Source organism: Marmota flaviventris, chromosome 10, assembly GCF_047511675.1.
Source record: "Marmota flaviventris isolate mMarFla1 chromosome 10, mMarFla1.hap1, whole genome shotgun sequence".
Classification (NCBI taxonomy): domain Eukaryota; kingdom Metazoa; phylum Chordata; class Mammalia; order Rodentia; family Sciuridae; genus Marmota; species Marmota flaviventris.
The window spans coordinates 104,295,824-104,318,000 of NC_092507.1; the positions used below are offsets into that span (position 1 = coordinate 104,295,824).

Below are 22,177 nucleotides of genomic sequence, written 5' to 3' on the forward strand. Positions count from 1 at the left end.
GAAGCTTCCAAATACCAACTCTTAACAGAAATCTTTAACATATTTTAAATGATCAGAATATTAGGAACTTTTAAATTTTAAAGATTCATCGGTGTGTAACCATGTCTTTTCACTTACTGATATCTCAGTCAAATCAGGATCTGTGCTTTTAATCAAAGAAGCAAAAGCTTTTTAAGAGCATTCTTTTATTATCTTCTCCATAAATAATAGATTTTTCTACTTTTATTTGCTTGGGAAGTAAACACAACACTAAAAAGTAAAGAGTTGACCCTCCCTAGTCTGCTCCACCTAACAGAGACAGTGGTGCTTACCTCAGACCTCCAAGGGTTAGCTTCTGCTGTGTCTTCTAAAGGAAAGAGAACAGGTTATCTTTAGTGTTGATATCAATGGGGGAAGGTAATAGCTGTACATGACCTTGTGTTCTGAAATGGTTCTGACATCTGTGCAGTATCTATTTGGTAGGCTGTACGTCATCACTTTCTAGCAAAGATAGAGACTAGGCACCTGAGATCTGAGGTTCAACCAATCCACAAGTTTCCACATTTCCTTAGGAGTAGGAGAAAGGGGTCCCAATATTGTTGTCAGTCTTGGATGGGCTTTAGAACCCAGTTAATGAGCAGGCCACAATGAGAAGTATGTGAGCCTGGATCTCAGAGCGTTTGTGCTCTGAAACTGAAATCATAAACCAGAACATCTGATGTGTGTCTCATACACAATGAGGGAGGGAGGAAAGGCTGCTGACGGAAATGTCACAGGCAGCTGCTTTTAGCGCTTGGCTTTCACCAAAGAATCTTCCCCCTCTACCACTATGCCCCACCCTCTTCCTGCATGAGAGCCATTTAGGGCTCTTTAGTTCTCATCCTGCTTGCTCTGAAACAGGCTGTAAATTGGTATCTCTTACATCAGTCTAGCTCATGGTTGGTTGGTATTCCTGATGGGCTACAGAAATAACTGGCTCAGCTACTATTTGAGTCAGGAAAGTCTACCTTAAGAGAAAATTGTGTGCTCTGTCCTGAAAGGTTAAGAATATGACCTATGGTCCTAATTAAGTTGTTTGTTAAACAGTGTCCCTTGAACAAGTTGTTTTTTTCTACAACTTCTCCTGCTATATAACTAGGCATGTAATCCTGCGGGTATTCATCCTCCAACTACGAGAACGTGTTAGTCCCTCATTGTGGAATTCTTTTCTCTTCACTTTTCCATTGCCAAATCCTCCTTATTCTTTTGGTTTAAATTGAAACATTAAATTTGGGTGTTAGACCAGGATGCAAGAAAAGACCACTGACTCCAATTAAAATCAAATTAAAGCAAGCTTATTATTTTGACCGGCCGGGCTGCCTCTCCCACCCAAAACCACGGGAACAAGACAGCCCCCGCAGCTTTCCTGCAGCCCAGCTTTATAGCCCAGAAAGTTACACAAAAGGGGGTTACAGATAACAGAACTCTGACTTTTTGCTGGCCCCGACATCAGAATTTATGAAGGTCATTAGAACCTCAGAGAGGGTCGTTATCTGGCCAGGGAAGGCCAAGATTTGTGAGGCCTCACTAAAGTTTCAGAGAGGGCTGCTATCTGGTCAGAGAGCCAGGCATGGGTGAGTTCAAGGCATGGGCAGGCATTCCAAGCAGGTTCAGAATTTGCAGTAATTTATAGTAAAGCTGAAATTATCTTTTCATGACTTTGTGGCGAGATGGCTCCCAATTTTAAGAAAAGATCAGGTTGGGTCTATCAGGGAGAGATCTTTTCGATCCTACTTTCCTATTGCTCAAACCAGGATAGTCCCACAGTTTGTCATTCCATATCACTTGGTACTTACTTCTGTGTAACCAATGCCATATGAATTATTACAATATTGTTCATGCCTACATTCCCTATTAAAAACCAAGGGCTAGGTGTAGTGGTGTGTGCCTGTAATCCCAACTACTTGGGAGACTGAGGCAGGAGAATCACAAGTTCAAAGCCAACCTCAGTGACTTAGATCCTATCTCAAAAAAAAAAAAAAAAAAAAAAGAAAAGAAAAGAAAAAGAAAGAAAGAATAAAGTAAAATTTAAAAGCCACTAGCCGGGCTGGAGATGTGGCTCAAGCAGTAGCGCGCTTGCCTGGCATGCGTGTGGCCCGGGTTCGATCCTCAGCACCACATACAAACAAAGATGTTATGTCTGCTGAGAACTAAAAAATAAATATTACAAAATTTAAAAATAAATAAAAAATAAAAGCCACTAGCCTCCCATAAAAAAGATTTCATGTAATCTGTAACTACATTTGAGAATGAATTCAACAACTTCAAATAAGTTGCTGAAGTTGGCCTAGAATTTATAATCCTCCTGCCTCAGCCTCCCAAATTGCTAGGATTACAGGCATTTACCACCACACCCAGCTTCAAATAAATTCTTTTTTTTTTTTAATCTTTAGTTGCTGATACAACTTTTTTTTATTTATATTTGGTGCTGAGAATCAAAACCAGTGCTTCACACATTTGATGCAAGTACTCTGCCAATGAGCCACAACCCCAGCCCCTCAAATAAATTCTTAACAAAACACTTTCTTTTTGTTAACTCTAGTTGAAACATTAACCGAACTTGAGTATTTAATTCTATCTAGAAACTATTCAGAATACTTCTAGAAAACCAACTTTATATGTCATTCATTGATTTTTTTTTTAGCTATTGATGGGTACAATACCTTTTATTTATGTATATTTTTTAATATTCATTTTTTAGTTGTAGGTGGACACAATATCTTTATTTATTTTTATGTGGTGCTGAGGATCAAACCCAGTGCGTCACTTGTACTAGGCGAGCACTCTACCACTGAGCCACAACCCCAGCCCTATTTATGTATGTTTTTTATGTGGTGCTGCCTCACACTTGCTAGATAAGTGCTCTACCACTGAGCCACAATTCCAGCCTCTATTCATTGATTTTTGATTCAACAATTATTGGCAAGCACCACATCAGGCACTTTTTCTAGATTTATGGAAATAGCAATAAGTAACACAGATTTTTGCCCTCAAGGAGATAATTCAAGGACTACTATACCATAGACAGTACTCACCAAATATTCCACTGTTCCTTGCTTTACCCAGCCTTTCTTGCAGTTAGTGTGATTACAGCTGGCTAATGACCTGTGAAGGAAGTAACATATATCATTTTTCAAGCTGAGGAAGTATAAATTATTGTGCTCCCTCTAACCTTTTTCCCTGTCAACAACCTCTGAGATTACATGTTCTGTTTGGTTCAGTTTCAAGGTATAGTCTGAGTCATCGTGGTTACTGAGTTTTTTAATTCATTTGTGCTGCTAAAACAAAATATCTGGGTAATTTCCAAATAATATAAATTTATTTCTCACAGTTCTGGAAATTGAGAAGTCCATGATCAAGGTGCAAAAGTTTTGGTATCTAGTAAGGGCAGCTCTCTGCTTCCAAGACAGCACCTTATTGCTGCATCTTCTGGAGGAGACAAGAAGGGACCAAAGGTACAAACTTGCCCTCTCAAGCCCTTTTATAAGGCACAGATACATTCATGATTAGTGAATCATGGCCTAATCACCTCTTAAGGCTCCACCTCGGAATACTGTTGCAGTGGGAATTAAGTTTCAACATGAATTTTGGAGGAGGCACAAACATTCAAACCATAGCATTCCATACCTCATCCTCCAAAATTGATGTCCTTCTCACATATGAAATATTCATTCCATCCTAGTAATCCCAAAAGTCTTAACTTAAGGTCTGAGTTCAAAGTCTCATCCAAATATCTTCTAAATCACATGAGACTCAAGGTATGATTAATCCTAAGGCAGATTCTTCTCCAGCTGTGAGCATGAAGTCAAGCAAGTTATGTGCTTCCAAAAGATAGGCATAAGATAGACATTCCCATTCCCCAAAATAGTAACAGTCAAGAAGAAGGGGTAACAGGTCCCAAGGAAGTCCAAAACCCACATTAAACAACATTAAATCTTGAGGCTGCATAACAACCTTCTTTGACTCTGTGTCCCATTTTCTGGACACACTGGAGCAGAGATTGGGCTCCTAAGGCCTTAGGCAGCCAAACCTCCACTACTTCTCTGGGTTCAGCCCATGCTGCAAATCCTAGTAGTAAGAGTTGGATGGCTGTGCCTCTCTCGGCTGGTGCTGCGTCATATGGTTCTATAGTTTTTGAGTCTCAGTTTTTGAGTCTCCTGTGACTCCTCTAGACATTGTTTTATAGGGGCTCTCAGCAGTGGCCCTGACCCTACTGCTCTGCTGGGCATTGCCCTGGTGGGGGCTCTCTGTGGCTGCCATGCCTTGACTCAGTTCTCTGCCTAAGCCTCAAGGCTCTCTGACAGCCTTTGATGTCTAGGTGGAAGCAGCAACCTCTGCAGCTCTTATACCCTGCATACATACAGAGTTGGCCCAACAAGGACACTGCCAAAGTTTATCACTCAATTTTCTAAAGGGCAGCATGAAGCATACCTGGGCCAGCTAGAACCTCGAATGGTCAAGGAGTGCTATAGTGGAATGCAGGGGGCGGAGCCTCTAGGCCCCCTTTGGCCTACAGGCCTCTCCTTTGAACACATTCTGCCCTCAAGGCCCTAGAACTCTGCCTGTGATGCCACTGGCAGCCTCAGAAATCTCTGAAATGCCTCAGAGTCATTCTTCTTTTGTCCTGATGAATAGCATTTGGCCTCATTCTAGCCGTACTAATCTCCTTATCAAATGGTTTTTGGGACCAAACCCTTGGTATTCTGTCTTAAGCAGGCTTTTACAATTCCACCAAGCTAAGAATTTTCCAGATCTTTAAATTCGGCTTCTCTTTTAATCATAAATTTCATCTTTAATTTTTTATCTTCTCACATTTTACTATTGTCACAGGAGGTCCAAGGATTTCCCAGAGACCTCAACTGAGGAAAACTGGGTGTTTGGCATATGTGACAAAAAAGAATTTTAGCATGTAACCAGTCAGAGACACAAAGGTTTATTTAGGAGAGATACATCCAAGGGAGAATGTGGGCTATCTCAAGAATGAGTAGCTTTGGGGGTAAAACAAGGAATGTGGGCTATCTCCAGAGAGATAGAGAACAACCCCTTGTTATGGGTGTATTTGGTGGATAGGGTAAGATTTGTAGAGGACAGTTTAGGGGCTGGACTAGAAGTAAAATCAGGGCAGAGTTTCACAATTTCATGTCAGTTTTTCCTCTGCTTGCGTATTACCCTCATGTTTTGCAGGTAAGAGCATGGGGTCAAGGGTGCAGGCCGAAGGAGTGGTCTGGGTTGCTTAGGAGTTCCAAAGGTTCATGGGCGTTTCCTGCATTTCAGTGGGTCAGCTTATCTTTCCTTCCCTTTTCTGTATCCCCAAATCCCTATCTCACTATAAGCAGTCAAAAGAAGCCATGCAGTCTCCTCAGTCCTTTCCTTAGATATTTCTTCCATTATCTGGGCATCGTGGCAGAAGCCCATAATTCCAGCGACTCAGGAGGTTGAGGCAGGAGGATCACAAGTTGGAGGCAAGCCTCAGCAATTTAGCAAGGTCTTAAGCAACTTAATGAGATCCCATCTCAAAAAATAAGAAAGGTTTCGATCACTAGTACCAAAAAAAAAAAAAAAAGATGTTTTTCATCAAATATCCTAGTTTCATTGCTTACAAGTTCTGCTTCCACAAAGCATTCAGCTAAGTTCATTGTCTTTTTTTTTTTTTTAGTTTTAGATGGACACAATTCCTTTATTTTGTTTTTATTTATTTTTATGTGGTGCTGAGAATCAAACCCAGTGCCTCACAGTGTGAGGCAAGTGCTCTACTGCTGAGCCACAACCCCAGACCGTTCATTGTCATTTTATAACAATAATGGCCTTTCTTCCAGTTTCAAGGACTTTGTTTTTCACCTATGACCTCATCAAAATGGTTTTTATTGTCTGTATTTCTACTAATGTTCTCATCCCAATCACTTAAGTAATCTCTAAGGAGATCTGGGCTCTCTCTACAGCTCTCATCATCTGCGCCCCACCTGAATTGTCCTTAATGCTGTGTTCATGATGACCTAGGTTTTTTATAGCATGTACCTCCAAACTCTTCCAGTTTCCACCCATTGCCCAATTTCAAAGCTGCTTCTACATTTTTGGTATTTGTTAGCAAACAAACCACTTTTTTTTTTTTTCTTTTGTGTGTTCAGAGACGTTACTGGGGATTGGATCCAGGGGCACTCTACTACTGAGCTATATCTTATCCTCTTTTATTTTTATTTTAGACAGGTTCTCACTAAATTGCCTAGGCTAGCCTCCAACTTGTGATCCTCCTGTTTCAGCCTCCTGAGTTGCTGGGATTACCGGGTGCATCACCACCTGGTTCTGCCACATACCATTTTTTTTTTTTTTGGTACTGGGGATTGAATTGGGGGGCCCACAACTACTGAGCCACATCCCCAGCCTTTTGTTTTATTTTTGTATTTTACTTAGAGATAGGGTCTCGTTGAGTTGCTTAGGGCCTCGCTAAGTTGCTGAGGCTGGCTTTGAATTTGTGAACCTCCTGCCTCAGCCTCCGGAGACACTGGGATTACAGGTGTGCACCACCATGCCTGGCAACATGCCACTCTTATGTGTGTGTGTGTTGCCGGGGATTGAACCCAGGGTGCATTTGAGGTAAGCACTCTACCAACTGAGCTACATCCCCAGCCTGACATGCTACTCTTGATATCAATTTCTGTATTAGTCTGTTTGTGCTGATATTAAAAAAAAGAAAGAAAAGTTAAGACTGAGTCATTAAGAAATAGTGAAATCTGTTTGTCAGCTAGGCATGGTGGCACATGCCTGTAATCATGGTGGCTTGGAAGGCTGAGACAGGAGGATCCTAAGTCCAAAGTCAGCCTAAGCAACTTAGTAAGGCACTAAGTAATGTAGGGAGCCCCTGTCTCTAAATGAAGTATAAAAGGGAGAGGGGAGGGCTAGGGATGTGGTTCAGTGGTTAAATGCCCCAGGGTTCAATCCCAGTACTTTTAGTACCCCCCCAAAACACAGAGAAATCTATATGTTGCCAGGCACAGTGGCACATGCTGGGGAGACAGAGGCAGGGGGATTACAAGTTCAAAGCCAGCCTCAGCAACAACTTAGTGAGGCTCTAAGGAACTTAGGGAGACCCTGTCTCTAAATAAAATATTAAAACATGGGCTGGAGATATGGCTCATTGGTTAAGTGAGGAAGGAAGGAAGGAAGGAGGGAGGGAGGGAGGGAGGAAGGGAAGGAAGGAAGGAAGGAAGGAAGGAAGGAAGGAAGGAAGGAAGGAAGGAAGGAAGGAAGGAAGGAAGGAAGGAAGGAAGGAAGGAAGGAAGGAAGGAAGGAAGGAAGGAAGGAATCTATTTACCGCCCTGGAGGCTGAGAAGTATAGAAATAAGGTGACATAGGCATGGTGTCTGGTGAGGGCTGGGTCTCTGCTTCCAAGATGGCTCCTTGTCCTCACATGGCAGAGGGGATAGAAGGGCAAAAAGGAGATAGATACACTGTGTGAAGTGTCTTTTATAAGGTATCAATTCCATTCACAAGGGTACATGACTTCATCACCTTCTAAAGGCCTATCTTCTTAATACTGTTACATTGATGAAGTTCCAACATAAATTCAGAGGGATCACAGGCATTCAAACCATAACAGGAGTGAAGGTAAGGAGCATAGCAACATGCAGCTTAGCTGCTTGCCAACCTGCTAGATACATGACATGTGCAATATGCAGTTTTGTTATTTAAGCCACTGAGAATTCAGGGTTCAGCTGCTGGGGTAGCCAACATTAATTACTCTTAATAACATAACTCCTCTTATTTACTTAATACCTTTTATTACTAGGCACAGTAGTAGGCTGTTTGTAATAGTAATTTGTTATTGTTAAAATCCTGAAAATTCACTTTTCTTGCCAAGAGGGTGGCATGTTCCATGTTCATTCTGAACAGTTATAGTCAATCTCACTAGATATGCTCCTCTCTTAAAAAAAAAAAAAAAAAAAGAAAAAGAAAAAAAGCACTAGTTCTAAGATTGATGCAAACCTTGACATTTTAGAGGAAAAAAGGATTTTAGGTTTATTCTAGAGGACTGAATCCTGACTCTATGGTATTTGAGTAACTAATCTGCCTTACTTTTTTCACAGGTAAAATTGGGGATATAATTTGGTATGAATATCACAAGGTTATTTTGATGATCAAAATGAGCTAACTATTTAAACTGTAAAGCATTCATGCACATATAATATGACTATTCTCATTGAATCTAAGACATAACTGCTTATAAGGCCATACAAATTTTTAAAAATGCTGTAACTAGACACAGGGGAGTGAAGGGAGAGGATGTGGCATGGGGATAGAAAGGACAGTAAAATGATTCAGCCATTATGACCCTATGTGCATATATGATTACATGACCTTGTAATTCTACATCATGTACAACCAGAGGAATGAGAAGTTATACTCTATTTATGTATGAGGTGTCAGATGCATTCTACTGTCATGTATAACTAATTAGAACAAATTAAAAAAATTAAAATGCTGCAAGTTAATCTATGACACAGTGTTGTTGTTGTTTTTTATCACTCAGTCCTTATTGAAAGAGCTTATTAAGATTTATTTATACATATTGTCTTTTTAATTTGTGTTTGTGTGTGTGTTGCTGGGATCAAACCTAGGGCCTCATGAATGCTAAGCACTCACTCTATCACTGAGTTTCTTTTCTATAGACTTACAGACTTTGACTTTTTTCATATATCACACTTGTGCATTAATAAAAGGTAAATATAAAGGAAATAACTCAGTTTAGTTAGCTCTAAATGTCTTTATATTCAAAGTTTGTCTTCTGAATCCCTTTTTCTGTTTTGTTTTGGTTTTTGAGGCGGTCTCCCCAAATTCCCCAATCTGAACTTGAACTTGGCAATCCTCTTGTCTCAACTTCCCAAGTAGCTAGAACTATAGGCATGTGCCACTATATCTGACCTGAATTACTTTGTATTTGAGTGTGTGTGTGTGTGTGTGTGTGTGTGTTAGTTACTGGGGATTGAACCCAGGGGCATTCTACCATTGAGCCACATCCCCGGCCCTTTTTTATTTTTTATTTTTTTAAATTTTGAGACAAGTCTTTAAATGAGTTGCTTAGTGCCTCACTAAATTGCTAAGGCTGACCTTAAACTCATGATCCTCCTGCCTCACCTCCCCAGCCAATGGGATTATAGCATGCACCATGGTGCCTGGCTTTTTTTTTTTTTTTTTATTGAGATAGGATTTTGCTAACTTGTCAAGGCTCACAATTCTCCTGCCTCAGTCTCCCAAGTAGTTGGGATGACAGGTGTGCACCACTTTACCTGGTCTGAATCACTTTGACTGACTCATTGATGTCGGTAGTTTTCACACAGTCCTACCAGTGCTATCAAGAGTTCTGATGAGGGGGCTGGGGATGTGGTTCAAACGGTAGCGCGCTCGCCTGGCATGCGTGCGGCCAGGGTTCGATCCTCAGCACCACATACAAATAAAGATGTTGTGTCCGCTGAAAAACTAAAAAATAAATATTAAAAAAGAAGATCGGAGGAGGTGCAGGCCTGTAATCCTAGCAACTCAAGAGACTAAGGCAGAAGGATCACAATTTTGAGGCCATCCTTTGCAACTTAGAGAGACACTTTCTCAAAATAAAAATTGAAAAGGGCTGAGCTCTGAAGTGATATTGGCCAACTTATATTGTTATTTTGTGTGCACCTATAAATATGTAACAACAAAGCCCATCAAAAATAAATAATAAACAAAAGGGCTGGGAATGCATCTCAATGGTAAAGCAGCTGGGCAGGATAACAGACACTTGTAATCCCAGAGGCTCAAGAGGCTGAGACAGAAGGATCAGAAGTTCAAAACCAGCCTCAGCAACTTAGCAAGGCCCTAAGCAACTAAGCGAGACCCTGTCTCAAAATTAAACAAAAAATAAAGAAACCCACTGTTTTATGCCACATTCCTCAAGGAGGTCTCTACTATTTTTTTTCTGAGGTTTTCTTACAAATCTCTGGTATCCATTCATCAAGCTGTATTTGTTTGCTTGCTTGTTTTTTGTGGTACTGGGGATCAAACCTGGGGCCTGTGTCTATTAAGGAAGTGCTCTGCTTCCATTCTTCAAGTTTTGATGCTGGTGCTTTCTTGATCTTAGAAGGTGTCAATGGAAGGTTTTCAGACAACAATAGAATTCACAGTCCTTACACAACTGTTAAGTCAACAAACTTAAATGTCCACGGATTTAAGTTATCTGTTTGTTTCACCAGGAATAGCAACCATGTTTGTGCATGAACAAACAACTAGACTACATCACCGGACAGACCTGTAAAACACCATCTGTTGTAAATTATATCTCAAATTTAAGAGATATTGGGCTGGGGATGTAACCCGGTGGTGGAATGCTTGCCTAGCAGTCTGGGTTCAATCCCCAACACTATGAGAAAAAAAAAGAGAGAGAAATTTTACATATAACAATATATGTGTCTTGGAATAGAAAAAAATGTAGTACTTTTCTTTTACAAATAAGGATGTAATAATAAGGCCCCAAGAATTTCAGCTACCCAGAAGCTCACAGATCATTCTTATATTTCTGTTCAACTGTTGGCACTCTAATACAGGCCTTCATAATCTTAAATCTAGGACAAGACTATAGAAGGATCTGGGGTAAAGGGGTATCTGAAGATGTTAGTATGACTCTCAGCCTTGCAATATTTCTTATGTGCTACTTTGGAGGGGTCAAGTCACTACTGGGGGGAAATAATTGATTCAGAAGGTTTTTGATCAAGGGAAGCCTTAATGTATGCAAAAGGACTTTGTAAACTGTAAAATCTCTATGCAAGCGGAAGAGAACTAGTGGTTGAGTGCCAGGAGCTGTGCTGGGTACTTGGCATGCTGTATCTCTTTTGATCTGATGGACATGCTAAGGTGTATAATGCCTTTATGGTTACCTTGCTACCTGATCTATTCCAAGATGTTCTTCTCCTTGATTTCTTTCTCCGCCTTCTCCTCCTCCTCCTTCTTCCTGAAATACCCCTTTCATTGCTTTACACCTTGAAGCATAAATCACCTATGACTACCATTTGTATCATCAACAAAAGTTGATGATTTATGAGTTCACCCCAGAGCTTGCCAAGTAGCCAGACTAATTTGATAAGAGACCCTTAGGCTACCACCATACTGCTTTCCCTGTGACTCATTCCAGAACTTGCCTCTAGGACCATGGCAAAAAGTTTTACTTTCTGCCCTGGTTCTGGAAGTTAGAAGTCCAAAATGAATACAAAATTCAGGGTATTGATTTAAACAGGCATTAGACAATTTGTACAGACTCAGATGTACTGAAAATTGACATTCAAAAATCTGGTCGTAGAAACCAGAGATACTAGTAATAGATAGTTTTGAGGGCTGTAACTTTATTAATGAGAGAATTACTGGCAAGAACTCTAGTACTAGTTAATTACGTATAAGGCAGAAACCTCGCCCCCGCCCCCACACACCAAAGCCAGATTACCTTTGAGACTGATGCTCGGAAAAGGACTTAGCCTCTGCATGTTCTTCTAGTAGGAAGAATTAAAGTTCATGAAATGAAGTGAATCTTTTTTTTTTTCTTTTAATTATTTTTAGCTGTAGATGGGCACAACATCTTTATTTTATTTTATTTATTTATTTTTATTCAGTGCTGAGGATCGAACCCAGTGCCTCACACGTGCTAGGCAATTGCTATACCACTGAGCTACAGCCCAGCCCCTGAAGTGAATCTTAATATGGAAGTTAGGATTACAGATCCAAGAGACTATTTAGAGACTAGAGAGATATGAAGCACACTGTTATACTGGGCAAATGAAATGCTATCTTGAATTATTAATAGGCAAGGTCGGATGGAGTGAGGGGTTAAAACAATGAACTTTATTATGTTTCAAATGTCTAAAAGATTGAGGAGCAAAGCTCCACAGAAATTTGGGGACTCCCAAGACTGCTCTCAAGGCTTTCTTCTTTAGGAAAGCAATGCTGTCGTGTTTAATTTGTAATTCAATATAAAATTAACATCATCCTCTGATTATTTTTTGTACAGGCATATTGACTCCCCATTGAGATTTTAAGCTTAAGGGCAGTAGTGATGTAATGGTGTCTTACTTTTTGAAATATTCTGCATGCCCAATACCTAGCATAATGCCATGTATGCTCAGAAATTTTATTAATGTTACCTCTTCCTATTTAAATCTGGTGGAGATAATATCTTCTCTGATGTCCGTAAAGGTGAGAACCCAGATATTCAGCACATGTTTTTCAAAGAACCCAGCCACTCCAGAAAATCTATTTTATTTGCAGAACTATTGCAAAATCTGACACTCCTCTTCACTTCACTGGAATGCCCTTGTCATTGCCAAATGTTGCTTTGCCTCGTGGAAATTCTTGGCCAGACCTATGGATTGCCAGACCTTGCAGCTGTTGACCCTTGAAGCCCAAATCTCCTATAATTTCAAATCAAACAACATTTTTTAATGACTTAATGAGAGCAGGCACTGAGATAGTTGCCAACAAAGGTATGAAACATGACAGTTGCCCTTGAGTTGATATAGTTTATATAACAAACACATGAATATTTAAATAGCAAGTACAGGCTTCAGTGACAATTATGAATAGTAGAAGAGATAACAAAGACATAATTCAGGGGAAAAAATGTGTAAGAACTCAGTGGAGGGAGATATCAATGTTACTCCTACGTAGGAAGCCAAGAGCCTATTTTAGTTTTCCCCCTTTTTGTTCACATGTTGTTGTTGTTGTTATTATTATTATTATTATTTTGCACTGGGGAATTGAACCCAGGGGCTCTTAGCTACTAAGCATATCCCCAGCCCAGTTTTATTTTTTATTTAGAGACAGAGTCTTGCAAAATTGTTGAGGGCCTTGCTCAGTTGCTGAGGCTGGGTTTGAACTTGTGATCCTCCTGCCTCAGCCCCCTGAGCCGCAGGGATTACAGGAGTGCACTACCACACTGGCTCATGTCACCATTTTTAAAGTGAATGTATGGAAAATATATGTCTCTACCCCTTACAAATCTTTCATGTACCTTGGACTACTTCTCCTGGGTTTTAGTTCTCATCTCTTGGCCCGAGGTTACTCAGTGGCACCACTGAGACTCCTACCTTGGGAAAGGTCCACCTCCACTCTTTACAGCTAATTCTTAGAATTTATACTTTATTGAATATTTTGGGGGCACAGGTGAGGTGCCAAGGATTGAATCTAGGGGGAGCTTAACCACTGAGCCACATCCCTAGCCCTTTTTATTTTTTATTTTTCAGACAGGAACTTGCTAAATTGCTGAAGGTAGCTTTGAACTTGAGATCCTCCTGCCTCAGCCTCCTGAGCTGATGCAATTACAGGCATGTGCCACCATGCCTGGCCCTCTGTAGAATTTGTTTATAAGTTTTCTAGACCTGTGAACTATGTACTGGTACTATTCTTGTTATTACAACTTACTGCCTTTTCCTAGGAAGTTTGGAATATGTATGATTTCTATTCATCCTCAGCTTTCCATTTGAAATATGATCCTCCCAGAAGAGTCTTTCTTCTGAGATGAAGAGACTTTGTCAAAACCTGAAGTAGCAGGGCATGGTGGTGCACACCTGTAATCAGTCTCAGTAACTCAGGAGTCTGAGGCAAGAGGATGGAAAGATTGCAGTCAGCCTCAGTAACTTAGTGAGGCCCTAAGCAACTTAGTGAGACCCTGTCTCAAAATAAAAAATAAAAAGGGCTGGGGGATGTTGCTCAGTGGTTGAGCATCCTGGGTTCAATCCCCAGTACCAAAACAAAACAAAAACCAGTGCAGTAGGCTGGGTGTGGTGATACACGCCTATAATCCCAGCGGCATGAGGAATGTGAGTTCAAAGCCAGCCTCAGCAACTTAAGGAGGCCTAAGCAATTCAGTGAGACCCTGTCTCTAAATAAAAAATAAAAAGGGCTGGGAGTATAGCTTAGTTGGTAGAGTGCTTGCCTCACACGCATAAGGTCCTGGGTTCAATCCCCAGCACCACAAAAAGAAAAAAAAAAAAGGCTGGGGATGTGGTTCAGTGGTTCAGTGCCCCTGAGTTCAATCCCCAGTACAAAAAAAAAAAAAAAAAACAACCACACACCCCAAAACCAAAACAAAAAACCAGTGCAGTGGCCACTTCTTCCTCTTTCTTCACCTCATATTCCCTGTAGTCTTCGTACCACTCTCCTTTGGCCACTTCATGTGTTTCCCTATGAGAATGAATGTCATCCCATTCCAAGTCTTCAATCAATGTGTTCTAAAAGGAGAGAAAGCCTAAGCGTATGAGTCAACTTTATTCCTGGTACTGAACCCTGTTTGTTCTTGTACTAGTTGCCCTGAGGAACAGGGAAGAGAAATGCAACTTCTGCTTTTTTTTTTTTTTTTTTTTTTTTTGCTTAAGGGAAGTGATTGGCAGCCAACCCATTTTACTAATTTAAAAGAAAGGGATTACACACTGAGCTCCTGATACAAGCACATAGGGCATTACTAAGTATTTACTTTGCGGTGTTTAATATGTTACAATAGCCTTTATTAACCTTGGTGTTGGCTTCATGCAAAAACAGAATCTGGCTACCCCAGGAGATCAAGAAGCATCTGCCTGATGGCCTGCTAAATGAAAATGCTCTCCTTCAACTTAACTAGATGCAGTAACTACAACAGTAACCTGTCCTTTCTCTATCCTCATTTTATGTTACAGTGATTTGGGTATACACTTATGTTTCTTTTAGGATGTAGCTTCCCAGGGGCTGGACATACAGCACTCACCTAACATGCACATGAGACCCTGGGTTTGATCCTCAGAAGGACAAAAGGGGTGTGTGTGTTTATTTGTTTATTTATGAGGGAGAGAATCCTTTTTCTTTGTGGTACATGGGATCTGTTATAGGGGCTTACATATGCTAAGCAAGTACTCTACCACTAGCCTTTTTTTATAATTTTATCTTGAGACAAAGTCTCACTAAATTGCCCAGGCTGGTCTTAAATTTGCAATCCTCCTGCCATCCTCCCAAATAGCTAGAATTGCTGGCTTGAGCCACCACACCCAACTCTGTTTTCTTTTTTTTAATTTCGATTTACTTTTTTTTTTTTTTTTTTTAATTTTTGAATACTGGGAATTGAACCTGGGGAGCTCTACCACTGAGCTGCATCCCCAGCCCTCTTTATTTGGAGACAGGATCTTGCTAAGTTGCTCAGGGCCTTGCTAATTTGCTGAGGTTGGCCTTTAACTTGCTGTCATCCTGCTTTAGCCTCCCAAGTTGCTAGGATTACAGGCATGCACTGCCATACCTGGCTTATTTTTTATTTTGAGACAGGGTCTCCCTTAATTGCTGAGCCTGGCCTCAAACTTATGATCCTTCTGCCCCATCCTCCAGAGTCTCTGGAATTACAAATGTGTGCCACCACACCCATCTTCTATTTTCTTATTTCTTATTACTCTTCACGTCACCAAGTAGTACATTGTGCCATACCAATGTTCAACAAATATTTTTTAATCAGCTATTCATTGAATCAACCAAGGCTTGCTAAAGTGATAGCCTGTCATTTTTGCCTGTTTTTGTTGAAGAACACTAGGTATGCTAGCTAAGTGTTAGGAACAACAAAACAATAGCAGTTACCTGTGGTAGTCACGAAGGGCCAGTCCTCTGAAAGCCAGTGACAACCAAAGAAAGGTCAAGGAATCTTGGGTGCATAGTCATCCAACTAGCTCAAACCAACCCAGGGAATGCCTCTGAGGTACTACGTGGTGAATGGAGCCATGGAGAACACCCATATTCAACGCCAGTTATATCTGACTTTCAGCACTTAGCAGACACCCTCTGAGAGACCTTGCACTGTGTCTCATCCTGTTTTCACACAGTGAGTGAGAAGAGGTGACCCTCTCTGGCCCTAGCTGGTAACCCAGGGAGACTCCCTGACATGAGGACTGCTGAGAGACTGAGCAGATGCAATAGGAATGCCTGTGCTCTTCCCTGACTGCCTATTTTGGCCATCTCCCTGCTTTTAGATTCCACAGCAGAGGGGTGAGAGACTTATGCCAAGCCAAAGATATGGGAGAAAGATCTGGAATCTACCTCAGTAGGTAGGGCTGATTAAGACAAGATGGGGGCTGGGGTTGTGGCTCAGTGGAAGAGCACTTATCTAGCAGGTGTGAGGCTCTGCGTTCCATCCCCAGCACCATATGTGAATACATACATAAAGAAAGAATGATCCGTCAACAACTAATAAAAATATTTTCTTAAAAAAAAAAAAAAAAAAAAAGACAAGATGGGAGTGCACAGTGGGGAAAGTTCAGACCTCTTACAAGAATCTGGAGTCAAAAAGGAGCCAAGGCTTCCTACTCAGTTAACCTCTGAACACCAGCGGAAAATTGATTTTAAAGTGTACTTATTAGACCTAGGTGGGGTATGATAATAAATCCTGGTATCTTGAGTGACCTGGTTGGCCTTCAGTGAAGAGAATCAGCAGTTTTAGTTTGACTGCCCTGATCAGCCCTATTCCTCTCTCCTAGCATCATCAAGAGATCTCTCCAGAGGGAGGCTGTAGCTGATCAGATATATCCAGTGTTCTCTGTCTGCACACCAGGAGCTTTGAGTCTACTTGTGATTCTCTCCATCCTGCAAAAAGGAGCTGAAAAGTGGGCCTTGAGAGGCAGGGGCTTCCATTCTCATTGTGCTGTCCCAGTGTGGTGGCCCAATAGTGCTGGAAAAATTCTGTACCCCCAGCATTGCCTGTACCCTGGAAGTACTGAGAAGAGAAGGGGAGAGGAGTTATTCTGTGCCATTCTTCCCTGTGATCTGCTGTGAAAGGTGTTGTGTGGCATATGCAGGCAGTGGAGCAGCCTGACTTTGACTTTAAGCTCTGTAGTGACCCTGGGTCCATGGGTTCTAGGAGCAACTGTCCTCCTCTAAGTCTTGGCTGCTCTAACTGGTAGGACTCCTAAGCTTCTCTTTCACTAGTTGTTATCAGCCGGAGAACCCAGGCCTTCTGGAAGCTCTGCATGGGAGTAAGAACTGCTGCTGTTGCTGTAACTGCCTGGATTTATGGCAAAGAGCCAAGAAACAAAATTGCTTCACGCTGTGTGGACTGACTCCCCCAGAGCTGGCACAGCTAGGGAGTCTACAGAGCCATCTAAATCTCTGTCCAAGCAGTCTGTCTCTTCAGTAGCTACAGAAACAGTGTTTGTTATCCTTTAGTTTTCAGTAGACGGGTGAAAATCTGATGGCGACAGTCTCTATTTCTGAAGCTGGAGAGCCAAATAGGCAAAACCTTCAGAAACGAGAAAGCAGCTTCTACCAGAGGGGTGCTGTCTCCAGTTGTTGCTGTTAGTACTTTAGGGCCTCAGTGAGAAGACCCCCCACCAAGAGCTTGGAACTAAAGTTGCCCTTTCAGATTTGAATCTTAAAATCAATGCACAATGGATCAAAGTATAGTTATTCAAAGTTTTAGTAAAGAGGATGAATAGCTGCATGGCCAGTAAGATTATGCTGTAACTTGAAAAAAACAATAATATAAATTCAAGAAAGAACATAATTAGTCAGGAGCAGGGCTGCTGAGCCCTGAAAGCTCAGGAAGAAACAGGGTCTTAGAGCAACTGCGGGTGCTGTTTATCCAAGGATTCTTAGATGAAAGGTTGCACTGAACTCTCATTTTGGAGGAAAGTAAATTGCTGATTCAGAGTTGGATGGGTCTGATTCTATCATGACCTATAAATATTCATAACATAAAACAGACTTCCTACAAATAAACAAATGCCCTTGTTTTTGATTTTGTGCTCTGCAAGCAACCTACTCTGACCATCTGACTTTCCAAGTGCTGGTCATAGGACATGAGTGTTATGGCACTTGGCCCCTATATTTCTTTCTATTTCTATTCATAATTTTATGAATAAAATGGTAGTTTAATTTTGAATATCAGCCTCTGGGAACTTGAGTCTGCTTTGAGAGATAAATCTACAATCTATATATTAGGAATCCATAATCTATGTATCAGCAGATTGGATCGTTTGTATGTGTACAGGGCTGGGTATTGAGCTCAGGGGCACCCCACCAGTGAGCTATATCCCCAGTCCTTTTAATTTTTTTTTAACAGGATTTTGCTAAATTGCTGAGACTGGCTTTAAACTTACGATCCTCCTGCCTCAGCCTCCCAAATTAGCTGGGATTGTAAGTGTGTGGCACTGCACCCGACAGCAGATTGGATTTCTAAACCTATATGGCTGATGATCAGAAATTCACCCTAGTCAGTCACCACCACAACCACAGCCAGACTATGCCATAGAAGACCTTGTGGAGGCCCTGAAATTTCTTGATAGACTTGTGGTCAGTATGCCTCTTAGTCTGACTTCTAAAGTGTTCAGGCACAGTTAGTGTTCTGTCTATTTCAAGAGACTAGCAGGATAAAATTGTGTTTGCAACTCTGGTCTGGCGTCAGATAGACTGTCTTCCATTCTTTAAACAAGTTAACTAATCTTTCTGTGCCTCAATCTTCTCATCTATGAATTGGTGATAACAAAAGTATCTACTTTATAGAACTGTTAGGGAAAAGTGGTACTGTAGTATCTAAATGAATAGATGCTCAATAATACTAGCTTTGCCTTTTTAAAAAATATATTTTTATAGTTGTAGATGGACACGATACCTTTATTTTGTTTATTTATATGTGGTGCTGAGGATTGAACTCAGTGCCTCACACGTGCTAGGCAAGCTCTCTACCACTGAGCTACATCCCCAGTACCCCCCCCCCACCTTTTTAAAATAGCTCTCACAAGATGCCAGGCACTGTGCTAAGCACTGATAAACTTGCCTAAAGTTAAAACACTTGGCAGGTTGTAGAACCAGAACTGGGAGTTCAACCAGGCCAAAGCTTATATGTTTGACTAGTGAGTTAAACTGTCTCTGACCGCTCAATAAACACACCAAAGAGTGTATTGTCACCTTTAAAGGAATAAATTTGGAAGTCTATATATTTATTCCTAAGCCAATTTAGAATTGCTCATTTTACTTACCTAAGAAATCTGATATATATTTTTAATATCCTTAATAAGGATATTAAATTCTTTAAGATTTTATTTTCCAGTGTTTGGGGAGGTAGTTTAGTGGCAGACTGCTTATCTGACATGCCTGAGGCTCTGGGTTCAATTATCAGCAACATGCAGACACAAACACACAAAATAAATAAATAAATTAATTAATTAAAAAAGAAAGATGTGACCTTTCAGGGCTGAGGGTGTAGTTCAGTGGTAGAGTATTTACTTAGCATGTGTGAAGTTCTGGGTTCAATTCCCAGTACCACACACTTACCCCTCAAAGATTTGAGCTTTGAGATCTTTGGGTGTGGTGACACATGAGTATAATCCCAAGGGACTTGGGAGGCTGAGGCGGGAGGATCACAAATTCAAGGCCAGCCTCAGCAATTTAGCAAGGTTTTAAGAAACTCAACAAGACCATGTCTCAAAGAAAAATATAAAAATGGCTGGGGATGTAGCTCAGTGGTAAAGTGCTCCTGGGTTCAATCCCAGTACCACAAAAACAAAACAAAATTTTGAAGTCTGATGGTGAGTTTGAGCTTGCTTAGTTAGTCTATATCTTATTCTTTTCAACCCTAGAATAAGAATGGGAGTAATATTTGTACCTACTACATAGGACAGTGCCTAGTAGACCATAATAAGCACTCGTAAGTAGTGAGTATTAGCTATTTTATCATTGTCAATAATATTCAGGATTATTGACTGGGCCAAATAGCTCCAGCCTGTTCTGCTGTCCTCTAGGTCATCTGAATAGTCTGCTGTTCATATAATTTCGTGTGCATACTTGTATCAGTAACTCTGGTTTATGTACTTGATCCCTTTAGTTTACACACAATTAAATGACCAGGTGAGGGAACTTAAGCCCCCCAGGGACCAAGGTGCAAGTGCTTTTCTATCCATTCTTTATAACTTTACCCTGTACCTAGGCCTCAGACTGTATTCCAAATACTTGCGAGTTCTGGAAACAGTATCCAAATATGAATACACAAAAATCAATTAATTTGACAGTTTCACCCAAAGTTTGATATCAAAATGTTCTTTTCCAACATAATTTTACAAAGACTTTTCTCTTTATTCTGCCATTCATTTTGTCCAAAAACTGTTTATTCTTCTCTTATCATTCCTCAAATACTAAAGGACTACGTGGACAAAATGTGCACCCTGAACTTTGTTTTCTCTGGGAAGGCCTGGAAAGAAACATTCTGAAGCAAAGAACTAGACTTTTTTATTTTTTTGGTTTTGGGGATTGAACCCAGGGCACTTTACCACTGAGCTACATCCCCAATCCCCAGCTCTTTTTATTTTTTATTTGGAGACAGGCTTTCACTAAATTGCTTAGGGACTTGTTAATTTGCTGACGCTGGCCTTGAACTTGCAATTGCCCTGCCTCAAACTCCTGAATGGCTGGGATTATAGGTGGGCACCACCATAGCCCTTAAGAACCAGAAATTTTAAGACAGAAATTGGGGTTTGGGGATGTAGCTCACTGGTAGACTGGTAGAGTTCTTGCCCTAGGTTCAATTCACAGCATTACAAGGGAAGAACTGTAGTCACATTCACCTTGTAACTTTACCCTGTATCCTATACTGAAAAAAGCAGAAGATAAGCCTACATGGGTGATGCACAAGGATAGGTGCCATGTGAACAGAGGCACACTTATCATGGTTGTACTGACTTTCCAGACCTTCTCCTTCCCAGTCCCACCTGCAGAACCACCCTGCCAACCCGAATATGTGGGTCACTACCCAAACAACTGCAGTCTTCACTTCAGGATTGGGTAAAGATTACCCACTAAAGTCATTCTCTTTACAACCCTACGATATTCCCTGGGAAAGAGGAAATACTTGAATACTTGAGAAGAGTAGATAAAGTCAAGCATACTGGCATCATTCACATGTCTATTTGAAAGTTATAAAAAAATTTTTAATCTCTTCAGTCCAAACTTAACCTATTTGAAACTGACCACTGAGATTTGGCCTCCTGTTTAAAGGTTTGGATGTAAGTAAACAATCTAGAAAAAAAAAAAAAAAAAAACATTTAAAACCTTGTTTTTGATCAGACTGTTCAAAGAAGGTCTTAAGTGGGTGAAAGTTCACTAGGCTGAAACAATAGAAATATTGAGGTAGAATAAGGCTTTCACTCTTAAAACAAGATCTTAATTTGTCTTTGTTAGCTTCCTTCACGTAACTGGGATACACAATTTGGCTTCCCTCTCAGAATATTTTTCAAGCTCATCTTGTGTATGCTACCATGTTATTGGGGATCAAACCCGGGGCCTTGCACATTCTAGACAAACACTCTACCACTGAACTACATCCCCAGTCCTTCCATTATTTTTTTATTTTGAGATAAAATATTATATTTTATTTATTTAAAACATAAATAAAGGGCTGGGGGTATAGAGTGGTAGAGCACTGGCCTACCATGTTCCAGGTCCTGAGACAGAGAGTTTCTCTAAACTGCCCAGGCTGGCCTCAAACTTGCCTCAAACTGAGATTCTCCTGCCTCAGCCTCCCGCATAGCTGGGATCATAGGCGTGTGCCACCATGCTTAGCCTCCTCAAGATTTCTATCAAAAACAAAAACAACAGAAGAAAAAAATATATATTACTATCAAAACCACCCAGAGGGGCTGGGGATATGGCTCAGTGGTAGAGCTCTTAACTAACATGTGCAAGGCCCTGGATTCAATCCCCAGGACCAGAGCTAAAAAAGACAATCTGACTCATGCCCTGATTCAAACTTTACTTTTCAATCTTAACTCTGATAGAAAAATGAAATTAATCCTTCCCTAAATGAGCCTGTAAGTATGGAGAGGCCAATATTAAACACAATATCAAGAGTGGTAATTATATGCCTATGAGTTTGCATTATGAGAATTGGCCAGGGCAATCATTTGTCCTAACTTATCTGGGAAGGTCCAGATTTCACATATTTAATCTCACAAGTTCTGTACTCTGCAGTTCATCATGAAATTTAGGAAATTTTCAGTTTGGAAAATAGGATTATTTACTTATTTATTTATTTCTGCTTTACTTGCAATTGAACCCAGAGATGTTCTACCCTTGAACCACGTCCCCAGCCCTTTTCATTTTATTTTGAGACGGGGTCCTGCTAAATTGCCCTGGCCTCAAACTCATGATACTCCTG

The 22,177-nt window shown here is 40.7% G+C and overlaps 1 protein-coding gene across 1 annotated transcript in view; it reads left to right on the plus strand.

The window, feature by feature from the left end:
* Positions 1-22,177, plus strand: part of Lrig2 (leucine rich repeats and immunoglobulin like domains 2) — a 159,581-nt gene that overhangs the window by 17,477 nt on the left and 119,927 nt on the right. The gene's annotated exons all lie outside the window — the stretch shown is intronic.